General features: G+C 46.9%; 1 long non-coding RNA gene across 1 annotated transcript; it reads left to right on the top strand.

Annotated features, from left to right (window-relative positions):
• The first annotated feature begins 2,260 nt into the window (after window positions 1–2,260).
• Window positions 2,261–5,834, top strand: LOC131584722 (uncharacterized). Its single transcript, XR_009278790.1, has 3 exons — window positions 2,261–2,320; window positions 3,242–3,335; window positions 5,572–5,834. It is a non-coding gene; the product is annotated as an uncharacterized LOC131584722 (long non-coding RNA).
• Window positions 5,835–14,671: the final 8,837 nt, after the last annotated feature.

Genomic DNA, 14,671 nt, shown 5'->3' with positions numbered 1-14,671 from the left:
CCAACCTGAATGATTCTATGATTATTTTCATGGTATTTTTTTTTTTTTCTCTTTGGCCATCCTGACTTTTTTGTGTTATTCTTAGTGAATGTTGTTTCATGAGGAACATGCCTAAAAAAAATGGGAAAACTTGGGTCATTTAAAAGAACAATCATTCAGATAGTTCACATTGTTCAGTTTGCTGTTCCCTGCCCATCTGGTGTGTACCAGTGCATGCAGAATTTTATTTTTACTCAGGCATTCCTGACTGGAGGGAGGCCGGCAGGCCCTTGTTGTTGCAATTAAACCGTGTGCTACTTTCCATAACTCATTAGCCCTTTAGTTTCTGGATTAATTCAATGTGCAAATAATGTCACAAATTGAATATTAGTAGACTTCTATTGAGGATTAAGAGGCAGTAAAAGCATATCACTGTGTCTTCATTGTGCTTTGCATGACTGTGGTTTGTCCAGCGTAGCCAGTGGTTTGTTAACCACCTGATAGCTCACTGCCTCCTCTCCTTCACTGCTTTGCCAGGTATTGCCCCAAAATCAGATGAGGAAAACAACATGTGAATGTGGAGGTATGACAAAGGAATCACTGCACAGCATCCAAACTCTTTTTTTCCAAGGAGAGCTGTTCATGAGGATGGCCCCAGCTCTTCTAGAGGTGCTCCCACACACCCCCAGCAGCAGCCCAAGGTCAGCTCATGGGCTGTGCTCACTCCAAGTCAGACACTTCACCTGTGCCATGGCATGGATTTGGCAATGGATTTATTACCTCCAGTTATTTTCAGGTGCACAGTTGAGGTGGAATTGCTAAAACCTGCCTGGCCATCCTTATTATTGCTCTGAGATGGAGCAGAAAGAGCAGGGTTTAGAAGGGGAGCAGTGTCCCATCGCAGGCAAAGATCTCTGTGAGGAGCCCAGTGCCTGCTCCCAAGGCTCTGGTTTTGGGTTTGGGAGCCGTGGTGGGCAGAGCCTGTCCCACACGAGCCCAAAGCTCTTCACCTCAGATGGGTTGATGGTGTCAGGGTGGGCAGGATGGCTCCATGCCATGAAAACTTTCAGGGCACTGTGGAGCAAAATGGGTGCAGCTTTCTTTTAATGCACTGAAGTGGAGGCAAATTTCAATCTAATAACGTAAAGCAGCAATAACCATTATAATTAATTTATATAAAAGACATTATAAAATTACACTTGATGCATTTAAATCCCATCCAGGAGCAGTGCTCGTTTTCCAGTTAAGCTATGGGTTGTGCTAAGGCAGACAGGGAAAGAGGTATTTCAATATGTCTTATAATTTTATATTCTTTCTAATATCTCTCATGCTAATTTCATTATGCAACACAGTCAGCGCAATGATGTAATTATTGAAAAGTAATTTTGCAATAAATGGATTTAAATGTGTTCAAGTCCATTGTAAATTCAATCTCTTGGTAAAGGTGGATTGAACAGGCAGGAAAAAGGGAGCAGGGACGTTACTGGGTGAAAACTGAGAAGTCCTGAGCATCCCATGCTGAGCATCTGCTTACACCAACTAATAACATCCACTTCAGATGGAGACCACTCTCAGAGCCAGCCTCTCTCCCTCCCTCTGAGCCCCCAGAGCTGCTCCTTGCAAAGGGCACTTCCAACCTTCATGGTGGGGGAAATTTTGGGCCAGTCAAGTCTCCTCCCAGAGCAAGGCACTGCCATTTCTGGGTGTCTGTGCTGCTCTCAGTAAAGTGGGTCCTGTGTGGGTGTCTTAGTCTGGATTAAGGGCTCAGTTACTGGGCAGGGACATAAAGATATTCTTCTGCATAAGACATGGGAGATGTGATTTCTATTCCTGGCTCTGTCAGAAACTTCCTGTGTGATACTGGGCAAGCAGTATATCATCTCTGTGCTTCCATTTCCTCCATGTGCACAATAGGGATAAGGAGTGCTTCCCCAGCTCATCGGTGAAATTAATGTAACATATGTAAAGTGCATGTATATCCCCAGATGAAAGGTGCCATTGTAATAATATTCAAATTATTATGGAAAATAGATAAAGCGACCAGCCCCTGCTAAATGATCGTCTAGCTTTTCACCAGATTCATGAGATCCATGCTAAATGTGATAAGAAAACTTCAGATGTCAAGTGGTTTAGAGTCAGGCTCTGCTCTTGAAATGGAGCTGGCTGTGCCTTTTAAGTGGAGGATGAGATAGCAAAGAATTTGGGGCTGGGAAAGTTGTTGCTGTGGTTAAGCTGCCCTGGTTTGTTGGATACCACCATTCATCTCGAGGGGAAGGCTGGGGGATGCATTGCCTGATGGCCAAATCAGGAGCAGGATCCCTTCTGTGACACCGAAATCCAAGTGAGAAAGAAGGGGCTGTTTGGTGTTTCTGACCTCAGTGGCTGCACACAAATCTGGGCTGTGCCAGAAAGGTCACGTGTGGGTGGCAGTGGCGAAGGGGACACTGGATGAAATGGCCTGGGAGCAATCCTTCACCCACAAGGATTATGTTAGGCCTTTACCCAGAGGCAAAGGGAAGAGTTCTGCTGTCACTTGTAGAGCAGTAGCAGATGCTGCAGTGGGAGGATGATCAGGTCATAGCACAGAGGTGATGATACCTCTTTGATGTCCTTTGTGCATCTCCCCTTTCCCTCAGCATCACTGCAAGGTATGTTTGGGCAGGACCAAGGCTTCCATACACAAGCAGTGTCCATGTTCTTGGCACTAGGAGTGTATCTGAGCAGGACTGGTAGTGTGCAGACATTTGTGTGCTTCCTCTGAACAAATCCACCTCCTGGAGTTCCCTTCCACTGGGAAAGAGCCATTGTGGGGATCACTGGCTGCCTGAGCCCACTGGAGATGTGGCTCTAAAAGTGCTGTGCTGGTCTCTCCTGGCACTATTGTACAGTTGCCCAGCACCAAATGCTCAGTTATAGACAAAATTGAATTTACAATTTGCTTTTGGGCAATGTGTAAATTGGCCCTTCATTGATTATTAATGAAGTGCTAATTGCTCTTTGCAACCAATTTTTATGCAAATGCTATTAGTGCTATTTGCACAGTCCTGCAATTTACAGTTTTACATTTGCAATGGCCTGGTGAAAAGATGTGAAAAGATGACAGCTTGTCCTAAAAGAAAACAAGAAGGGGAGGAGGGAGGCAATTGCAAAACTTGCAAAACTTGGAGTAGCAAAATAACACAATTAGGAATGAGGAAACATAAAAAACCCAAACCAACAAAACATGAAGAAACAAACTCTCTCTCTTTATTGATTGTTACAGATTCAGCGTTGACAGGGGTTGTTCTGAATGTAACAGGATCCCACGGCAGATGTAAACCAGACTCCAGGCATTTGCCGCGTGTTTCAGCGAGGAGGTCAGTGCATGAATTTGCCTGTGAAAACATTGATGCGAGGCTGCCAGCATTCCCCATTCAGGAGAGGGTGACAAATGACGTGGTGTTAGTTTGTGAATGGAGTGTGGGCAGCTGCTGAGCTGTTTTGCCACGGAGCAATCCTCCGAGGAAACAGCTCTCGGTGCGTGGGGCCAGGAGCTGAACACTGCCCATCATCTGCCCAGGCTGCTGGGGACACACAGACCTCCTGCCCTGCCCTGCCCTGCCCTCACACCGGCTGCCTTTACACCTCCCCTTACTTCTGCACCTTGTAGACTCTGCAAAGAGTTATGTTTTGGCTGGCTCCTACAGAATGGGGGTGTTGTAGGTCTCATTTTGCTCGTGGGGAGTGAGGGTTTCCAGTAAGGACTTGTTTGCAGCTAAAACTTTCTTGAGGCTCTGCACGTTCCTCTCTGCTCTGAGGCTTCCCAGGAAGCCTTTGGTGGAGTATAAAATCAGATTTAGCTCCCTCCAAGCTGCTCCCTGATTGATTCACCTCTATCAGACAAACTTCTCAATGATTTTTACTGCTGGTGTTTGGGGCAGCAGAGCAGCCTCATCTCCTGTTGGGGGGACAGATGTTGCTGGTGGCACAGGGTTTGCTGAGTCCTTAACAAACATGATTTTTAATTTGGGTAGGGGCAGCCAGTCATCATTAGGATCCAGAGGAGAAGAAAGTAAGTGAATCACTGCCAAAATGTGTTACCCTGATTCAGATGTCATTAAGGACAGGGCTGACTGCACCCCAAAACAGCTCTGCTCTGCCATGGACTCTTGAGTCTTTGCTCTTTGTTTTAGCAGAAATGGGGGAGAGACTGTTTTGCTGGACCACTGAGCATCTTGTGGGCCAGTTCATTCAGCTTTGTCACCAGGATGCCATCTACATCCTGAGGTCCCAGCCAGGCAGAGCAGTGTTGGGCTTCCCTTGGCCAGGTGGGCACCTTGAGGAAGGGCAAACATGGGATGGTGAGATAGGAAGGGAATAAACTCTTTTAAACTGTTTTAACTTTCAGATTCCCTCCAGGCTTAAAGAATGCTTTCATTTTCAGTATTTTCTTCTGTTTTCTTTCCAACACCTGGTTTGGAGGACTGTTCTACCCATGCAATAGGAACAAAGCTCCTTGGCAGTGACTGCCTGCCATCAGCAGTGGCAGTCTGGGCTGGGCTTGTTCAGTTCATCCTTAATCTCCAGGCAGCACAGGGAGGTTCAGAAGATGGAGGAGGAAACCTTTTCTCCCTTATGAGAACACTTCTCTGCAAGTGCTGCTGGATCTTCTTGTCCATAAAAATGTCCCTCCTCCATATGCCAAACAAAACCCAAGAAGAAATCATGGACATTATTTTTTGGTACTGGCATTCTAACAGGACCTCATTTCAAATCCCCCAAATTTGAGGAATATATATTTTAAATATAACGTTATTTAAAAAAATGTAGTAAATATTTAATTTTATTTTTATTAAATGCTAAACTGATGACGGCTGACACTTTATTAAAGTGTCAAAATGAGTGTTCCTACATTCTAATTACTTATTCTAACAAGGAGGCAGCCTCGTCAGGAGCTGTGCGTGCTGGCGTGTGCAGGCGAGGGGCGCTCCTGGTAACTAACACCTATTAAACTATCATTTGCACCTAGAGGCATCTCATTAATATCTCAACTGGTGAGACTGCACTGCCAGTGCCTCCCTGACCCAGGGTGTTGACAGGAGAAATGGCTCCGGGAGGCCTTTCCTCGCTCCAGGCTTTCCTCTACAAATAATTCCTATAAAATTAATAACGACTATTCCACTTAATTGAATTCCTGATAAATGAAGATTCTTCCAGGCGCCTGTTAAAAGCATCCAAGAGATGCAGGAGGGGTGCTGCACCTCATTCTGGGGCCAGTTTTGTTCCTCCCCTCTCTCTTATTCTTGCTTTCTTTGTCTCTCCAAGCCTCTTCCACCCTGTTCATCTCTCCTGCTGTTCCCTCCTTATCATTCTATTTCCTCCTTTCCTGGCCATGTCCTTTCTTTTCTGTACCAGTTTCCTTTTGATCTCCCATTTGACCCCCTCCACCTCCCTGGCTCTGCTTGGATCTACCTTTATGGGCACCTATCACAGTGACTAATTTTCCTTATGGAGCCTTCACCTTATTTCCTCTCTTTGCTTTCCATCTTTATTTCCCTTTCATCCATCTTCCATTTGGTTCTTCATCTCACCAATAACACCCATTTCTCTCAGGTTTCCTTCCAGGCCCTGAAAAGATTTTTTTTGAGGAATCTCTTCACTGATGTGAGCTCTCTGTCAGATGAAGTTGTGGCATTTCATCTTCAGAGCAATCCAGTCATCAAAAAGATATGTCCTCTCCCAAAGTGGAGTTTGTCAGCCTCAAAAACTGATGGAACATGCATTCATCCCACCTTCTCCATGGATGGAGAGATACCTGTGTGTGGAGAGGAGGTTGTCCTCAAGCCAGAGTTGATATGACCACCACCTGATGTCAAATCATTGCAAGAGAGGCAGTGGGACTCTTGGAGGGACACATTGGAGTTTTAGGGCTTTTTATTGCCTTGTTGCTTTTATCTTGTGCAGCTGCATTAATGCTGTTTGGGTTTGGTCATCAGTTGTTGAAGTTTGCTTTTGTCATTCCTTTAATAAATATAAAAATAACCACTAAAAAATTCTATTCTATTTTTATTTTATTCCAATTAGAAAAACAAACTAGAAAGTAGACCTGATATTAAAAACACCAACTCGAAATTCAAAGCAAGTAACTTGAAAATAAATAAATACATAATGGGAAAAATATCATTAAATAACACACGAATAACAAGTAATAGGATTTTAATCTTCTTGCTAGGAGAGGCTACTTCTTCAGCACTAAAGGTGACTCACAAGCAGCATCATTCTGGGAAAGTTAAAAGTGGGAATTCAACAAGACTCAAGGATTGTGTGGGACTCAAAGGGATGAAACAACCTTGCAGGGGGCTCTCCTTCCTCCATGTCCTAGTGATGAGTGAAACTGGAAAGCAACATCAGTTCAGAGCTGCTGAGAAATAAAAGATGATCACATCTTCATGAACACCCCAGGTAGGCTGGAAATCACTGCCCCACAAGGGTGTGATGTTGAAAGCTGAAGAGAGTTCAGAAGGAGGTTCAGTATTTTTGTGGATAACTACATCCAGAGATGTATTAATATTATTATTATTATTATTGTTATTGTTATTATTATTATTACTACTGGTGGTGGTCTGGAGAGCATCTCTGTGTGCCTGCACCAGGACTCCACGAACCAGTGAAGTTCATTACTCTCTAAACAGGGTTTCTTCCACCAATTTCTGCTGCCTCCAGTGGTAGAGCTGAGACAGAGCCTGAAACGGGCACTTGGAAATGGGACTGCTGTGCTCAGTTTGCACTCGAGCTGTGTTCACATCTTCTGTGGAGACATCTGGAACACAGATGAAGATAAGAAAGGAAGAGAATAAGTCAGGGAAGGAAAAGATTGGTGGTGGTGGGAAAGTCAGAAAGGAGGAAGGAGAATATCTGAAAGAAAGGAAAAACAGGTGGAGAAGGAAAAGGATTTATTTGGACAGGCAGTAGGAGGATGACATGAGCCAGTTCTAGCAGACGAGGACCTCCCAGTGAAATCCGAAGGCAGTTACTTGGGGCAGGTCTTTTGCAATGTAACAAAGGAAAACAAAGCAAAAAAGTTGATTGTTTTGATATTTATTTTTATTTTGTGAGTTGGGAAAGCAGAAAGAGGCAAACAGGAACTGGAAAGAAGAATGCAGAGAGTAGGAAAAATTTAGGTAAGCCAAGAGTGCAGAGACCACTTAGAGGGACTGATCAAACTAGGTGTGTAGACTGGTTCAATGTTTTAATCTAAAAGAGGTGACAACCAGAAGCTGTGAAGATTTGAAGAGGAGGTACCTAATGCTGTGTTTGCTGTGCAGAGGAGGGGCAGGCGTGGCAGGAGCAGGGGCTGTGCTGCCTTCCTGCCTCGCAGCTGGTCATTGCTGTGGGTGTAATTTAAGGCAGAACTTGGCCTTTCTTACATATTTCATTTACTCCCTTGATTTTAATTGACCCTGTTATGGGCATTTCAAGCATTTCACGAGCCTGTGGTGCCTGGTTTCCCAGGTCAGAGAGAGGTGAGTGCTGTTCCTCTTCCAGAGGGGAAGGGAGTGCTGTGCAGAAGCTTTGGGATGGAAAGAGGGGCTGTGAGTCAGTGTTGAATATGGGTGCACCTTGTAATACTTCCATAGTGACTTTGCCTGCCTTCATTCATCCTCCTTTGCTTTCCACTATCCCTCTTTCTTTTCTCTGTTTAAGAGTATATTTGTGTATACTCATGGCTTTTGCAGGAGCACATTTAGCTCTGACACCATCTCAGCCAGGAGGCCACTGGGAATTTCCACCTGTCCCTTGGGTTTGGGGTGGCTAAGGGTGCTGGGTGTCCCTGTCCCCATCGCACAGGCAGGGTCCCCAGGGCTGGCAGGTGTGTTTTGGGCAGCAGCAGCACCGCAGCAGGGCAGGACAGGGGTGCCATGCCCCAGGGGTGGGCAGCCAGGTGTGTGCCCCACTCCTTCCCTGGCAGTGGATGGGGCAGGCTGCTCGGAGCTACAGCTGCCCGGCCTCAGATCAGTGTTTATTTTCCAGGCTGAAAGGAAGCTTGTGATCCCAAAGCCCTCTGTGTTTAGCCAGACCTCTCATTCACTTGCAGAGGAAACCCATGTCAGCTGCTCCCCTTTGTCTCCCCTGAGCTATTGCTTTGAATCTGAAAGGATTGGGTGCAGATTTCAAGGGATGTTCAGACAAAGGCTGTTTGAACAGCACTTGTGTAAATAATCCATGAAAAACTCTTTGAATAACGTCAATGAAATTTTCTCTGAATTTGCTATTCTTTTTCTCCAGCGGCAGAAAGAAGTGGAAGTCAGGAAAGGGAGGAGAGTCAGTCGGAGGAAGGGAGGGAGGAAAAGGGTGGGAGAAGCACCGACACTTTTTTCTCTCTGCCAACTTCTCTCAATTCCAAGAAGTAGCTTGACTTAGAAGAAAAAAAAATCTCTTTGTTATTTTCACAGCTTTAGGAATAATCCATACGGGACCTCTGTGTCCTCAAACTTCTCCGTACCTTCAATATAAGTGGACACCCTTGCATTTCACACAGCAAGGGTAACGCCGAGCCAGTTAATTATTAGCCGTGTGGTTTAATGTTCACTTGCTGTACATATGTACGAAACAATTCCCCTTTAGCATGTCGTTTAGTTTGCATTAAAATGGAGATAATTGTTTTGATGCCAAATGTTCCCGTCCCGCCTCCCCCATCCCTCTTCATACAGTTTATACAAATTACAGCCTCGAACAAGAGGGACAAAAAAATCTTTGATTAGGTTCCTTTTGAAGAGATCCAAACTGAATGCCGTGCTGTGTTTGGGGCCACCTCAGGCCGGGCTGGGCGAGGAGGGGACAGGGGGCACTGCGGTGTGTCCCTTGGTGCCACACGGGATGGCACCGGGATGGCACCGCCTGTGTCCCCTGGTGCCACACGGGATGGCACCGGGATGGCACCGCCTGTGTCCCCTGGTGCCACACGGGATGGCACCGGGATGGCACCGGGATGGCACCGCGTGTGTCCCCTGGTGCCACACGGGATGGCACCGGGATGGCACCGCCTGTGTCCCCTGGTGCCACACGGGATGGCACCGGGATGGCACCGCGTGTGTCCCCTGGTGCCACACGGGATGGCACCGGGATGGCACCGCGTGTGTCCCCTGGTGCCACACGGGATGGCACCGGGATGGCACCGCGTGTGTCCCCTGGTGCCACACGGGATGGCACCGGGAGCTGCGGCTCGGGGGGCTGTGGGCTTCTCCGGGAGCCGCTTCAGTGGATGTCCAGGAGATGGAGCAGTGTTTCTGTGGCCTCTGCCGCCGCTGCCCCTAACGAGCCAGTCTGTCTAAACTCGGAATGAATTTTGTTCCCTTTTCATCACTCCCTGATGTCCAGCTGCTCCTGTCAACACCTTCTTATAGCATGTAATTCATCGCTCAGAGTGACAGCTGGGGCCGTGGGGCTGGGACCAGCTCCTCCTGCCATCGGCTGCACCCAGAGAGGGTCCCTGGCCAGAGCAGGGGCTTCCCTCGCCCCCTTCCCGCACCTGGGGCTCACAACTCTCCGAAGGATTCCCCAGCCCAGCCCAGGAGCAGCTCTGCTCCCCCTGTCCCCCTCCTGCTCTGGCCGGGGAACCTCTGCTCAGGCTTTGTGAGGAGATCTCCTTCCAGACCCAGCGGGTGCTGCGGGGCTGGGGAGGCTGAGGAGGGAACCAGGCACTGCTGCCAGGAGGGAGGGTGGCTGTGCCCATCCAGCAGCTCCTGCAGGGTGCAATGCCACCTGAACACCGACTGTCCAGTCCTTTTATTGCCGAGGTTTGGCTTATTTTGACTGTAGGTCAAAGCAGGAGCAACCTTGTCCCCGGATTTACAGGCTGGCACCCAAATAATGAATGGTGGCTGTCACCCCATGCATCCCCAAGGCACACCTAACAGGGAGATGCTTTGCTAATGCTGCTGTGCACAAAAATGTCCAGCTTCCTTTTGTACCAATCCCCACCCCAAATGCCCTCTTCCCTTCAGTCTATCCATCAGTTTCTAATAATTATTCTTTAACTCAGCACTTCTGCCTTCAGTTCTTCCCCCATTCCTTCCTGCTGTCCCATAATTTATTCTATATTTCACCCATTTCTTTTCCTCATTTATAATTCTTCTTTATTTTATTACTTTGCATAATTTCCTTTTAGGATTTGTCGTGAAATAAATTCTGCCACCTCTGTCTTCTCATTTCTGCTCTTAAGTGTCAGCCAGTGCTCTTCTGAAGCAGTTTCCAATGACTCCCAAACCCCTGTGATGGAGCTACCCCAGTCTTGGAGGATCTGGGGAGTCTTTCCAAATGAATCTGGGCCCTGAGTGACATCTGGGAAGAAGGCCCTGAGTGTAAATCCAGGGAGAACCTCTAGTCAGCTTCTTTTGCTATGGTGAAGTACTGACATGGGCAGAATCATCATCTCATGAATGACCAAATCTGAATTAAAAATCCTGATGACTGAGTGAATGAGGAAGTTGAGGAGAAAAACTACTGACACATCAATGTCCAATCTGCCCTGAAAGGCAGGAAAGCACATAGGGAAACCGAGGCACAGACCTGTAATCCAGATCCTTCAAGGTGTGAGATGCTTGGCTTTGAATCCCAAAGGCAGAGACATCTGACACTTCTGACATTTTGTGTCTGATTCACCTGTTCAAGGTCACACAGGACACTTGAAGGATAGTGATGAAGAAAACAGAATGTCTTTTTTTTGTGGCTCATCTGAGTACCTGAATCTTTTAGCTGAAATGTGGCCCAGCATGAGGCAGAGGACTTGGATGAGCTTCTCTATGCACTCCATCTCCACAGAAAACAGAAACTCTTTTTGTGGAATTGGAGTCCAAACGCTGTTGTCCACTGAAGAAGAAGGTGGATCTACCACATCCATTGAACAGCCCCACAGCCATGAATTTCCAGTTGCCTCCATGGAGTGGAAATTTGAAATTTGCTCAATAACTTCTATGCAGGGTGAAGGATTTGGGAAAACTGGGAATACTGATTGATGAATGGTCCTTGCTGCCCATCTGGGAGATGCCAGAACAGGAGCTTGTGATGAGGCTCCCTTACCCTTGGAAATTCCTTTTCAAATGGTGAGCACCCAGGAAGGACCATTTCTATGAAAGGCAGTAGAGCCTTAATGCAGACATATCTGTAAGGGGAAGAGGTTGCATTCAACAGAGGAAAGAAATAATCAACCCCCAGCCCTGGTAATGTGGGTCCCTCCTGGAAAGCACCTTTTTTCCTGCAGACAAGAAAAGGTTCCTTTCCAGCACAGTCTTGCAGCAAAGTTTGGGGCCATTCCTGGAGGTGGCTATGCAGGGAACCAGGAATCTGTGGTTCATTTCATGTTTTACAGGATCCTGATATGAGATTATAGAAATGAATGAAAGGACTCTCTACGCCCAAAATCTGTAATGGTTTCTCCACTGCAGACCTCTGACCTGCCTCCAAAGTTGTGGCATCATGCACTAAGGCTCATGAACCCTTTTGAAGGCTCTTTTTGAATGATCCCAGCCCCAAAGATGGCTTTGTGTGTGAGAACCACGTGGTGTCATTTGCCATCCCCTTGATTTTTAAGATTCTTGGATCTGAAGCTCAAAGAAAAACACACGAGAACAAAACCTCAGAGGAATCAGATGGAAAACACCCTCCTGGTTCTCTGTGCTGGATGAAAACCACCAGCTTCATCTTCCTAATGCGTTTTGTTTTGTTTTGTTTGGGGTTTTTTTTTCCCCTAGTATGGAGAAATCCCTGTGTGGTTTGGGTTTGCGAGGAGGATTTTCCCTTCATGCGCTGCCACAACCACTGAGATCAGCTGAGGCACTGGAGTGAACGGATCCTGGATGTAATTGTCCGAGGGCTGGTGCCAGGTTTTTTCAGAGGAGGGACCGACTGGCTGTGTTTCAGTTCCACCTCTGCCTTGACAGAGCCTGTCTCCTTTAATCATTAGAGTTCAGTGCACGGCTCTCGCCTGGCACAAGTTGGAATTTCATTTGTTTTGGAGGGAGATCGTTTCTTTTGTTAGTTTAGGTCTTTTGGTTCCAGTTGTGTAAACTGGGACAAGGCGATCCCATTGGCTCTGAGGAGCTGACAGCCAGGAGAAGGCTGCTCTGCCATTCAGTTTTGGGGTTTGGTTTTAAATCCTTAATATGTTCTGGCTTCTATAATGAGGCAAATTTTACGAACCACAAACTGTATGAGTGTGTGTTTTTCCTGAACTCAGGGCAGTCAACATAAGTTCAGCACCATAAACTGAGTTTCCTGAGCAAACGAAGTTCTGAATTTATTCAAATGAAAGTGAATGTCGTGTTATTACAGCCTTGCAAAACTCTAGTTAATTTATGGTAGTATGAAATCCATATTTTTAATGACAGTGACACTGCCAAAATCTTTGCAGATGCAGAAACAGCTTCACAGGAGAATTTCAATCTAACATCAACAGGAGATTTGGAAGATGAATTGTGCAAAGATCTCCTTCCTCCAAAGATGCTGCTTTGTTTTGCTTTTTAGCATTTGGTTTTGCCTCTAATATTGTCTGGTTTATGATGTTTTAATTATTGCTGTTTATTTATTATAATCATATTTTAATTGTTTGTGTAGTGCCTTGAGTGCCTTGGCAGGGGGGCGTAATATAAATTAAATTATTATTAAAACGTTGTTATTATTATGTGTACCTACTCCAAACTAAGCTAGAGCAGGGAACGCACTCAACTGCCTGGAATTAATTCCTCCCCCTTCTTTTCCTTTGTCTCCACTCAGGAACATAGCTCAAAGGGCTGGAGAGAGAAAAGGATGTTTCACTGACTTCTCCTGGGGCAAGGCAAGCAAGGGGAGCTTTGCCCCGGGCTCCCTTAGGGACCCCATGCTGCCTCCCTCGGGCCCCAGGGATGAAATGAGGGAAAAGGTGTGCTCTGTGAGTCGGGCAGAGGTTGGAGTTATTTTTTAGAGGGGCTGGTTGATGTTTACTGCAGTACAACAGCATTTCCTAGTTCTAAAATTAAAAGAGAGAGAGTGTCACGAGTGCTTGTTGGGTGCTGGAAGGGCTTGGCCCTGTCTGAATCCCACATTCCATGTCCTGACCTTTCTGGTTTGCTGCAGATATCACTGTGGGTCCCAGCAGGGTCTCTGCCAGCCCAGAGAAGCCCCACCTGGTGAGCCCACAGCTCTCAAAATCACAGCCAAGGTTCAGCCTCTGGCCCCATTCCTGGTACACAGGGTTGATGCCATCGCTCCTCCCCTTCTGCTTTGGCCTCTTTGGGGTTACCGTGAGGCAGAGACCAGTGGCCATCTCAAGACCAAAGCGCCCTCACCCCCAGCTCATCCCAAGACCAAATAGGACAACTAGGAAAAACCTGAAGAGACACACTCTCTAAATTTCATTTTCACTTATCTCCCCACAGGTTTTCTCAGACCCTCTGTCCCAACAGGGCCTGGCTGTTGGCAGCATGAGCAGATACCCCTCCCCTGGAACAACCCTGTTCTGTGGGATTGGGATCCAGCTTGAAGGTCACCAAGCTCTCAGACCAACAGAGGTCATCAAGACTCTTTTTCCAGCATGGAAGAAGAATTTCCCCCTCCTTCAGGCCTCCTTATCACTTGCTCAGAGGCTCAGGTAGGAATTATTTGGGTTCTCCATGGATAATAATCTGCTGCAGGGATGCTGGAGGTACTTGGGTGTTATGGTGATAGGAGCCCCACGAGTACCATTGATGGATTAGTGATAATGTGAAGGGTTTTCTTATATTAGCCATCAGTTTGCTAATGAATATTAAGAGACAGTTGTCATATGAGCATCTCTGCCCTTTGGAGCTGGTGGCAAACTTCACACCTTCAGCTCTCCTAATAAGACAGTATTTCATCCTGCTCAAATGCTTATTATAGCTAGTCTGATAGGTACTGTAAGATCTCATTATTTATCTATATGCTTTATTTTGGGTAGATAATAGAAAAAATTGCCTAGAAGGGCAGCGATTTATTCCTACCATTTAGGAATAAAACTGTGATTTTAACTTATTCCAGTCAGTGGACTCCTGAATGAAGGTTTCCAGTGGAAGTACAGATCTCTTTGTTTCGTGGCCTGCTACAGACCTCAGTTCACAGCATGGCTGGAGGCCATGAGGACAGGAGAGGGAATTGGCTTTGGTGTCTCTGTAGGATTTCTAATGCCTCAATAAACCCACAGGGTTTCACTAACTGCTGCCCCATGGTGGCATCAGGGAGGGTCAGCAAAAATAGCTGTTCCTGCAGACACTTGGTGCCAGTCTGAGGAGAAGCCATCTTTTCTGTCTCCTCTGTTCCCTCTGTCTAACCAGAGCCACATGCCAGGCACCTTCTCCCTCCCCGAGATGCATCCATTTATTGGTCCTGCTTCGGACACTGCAGCTCATCCTCTGCCTTTCCCACCTCTCTCTGGCACATCCCCAGGGATCTCCAGATGGGGCTCAGCTGCTGCCCTTCTCCATATGCACAGCCTCTTCCTCAGGCCCTTTCTGCCCGGCTGTGATGGGAAGGGAGCTGCAATTCCCTGCGCTGCCCCATCCTCCAGCAGAGCCCTGGTAATCCTGCATCCAGGGGCCGTTTAGTCCTGTCTGCCTGGTTTGTGGCTCTGCCACTGAAGGGTCCTAATTTGGTGTCATGTTGAGAGCAGACCAGAAGGCAGGGCAGGGCTCCTGAGGGTTGGGGTCTGCTCCTGATTTTACAA

The sequence above is a fragment of the Poecile atricapillus genome, chromosome 14, assembly GCF_030490865.1.
Source record: "Poecile atricapillus isolate bPoeAtr1 chromosome 14, bPoeAtr1.hap1, whole genome shotgun sequence".
Classification (NCBI taxonomy): Eukaryota; Metazoa; Chordata; class Aves; order Passeriformes; family Paridae; genus Poecile; species Poecile atricapillus.
This window is presented reverse-complemented; position numbering and strand designations above follow the sequence as displayed.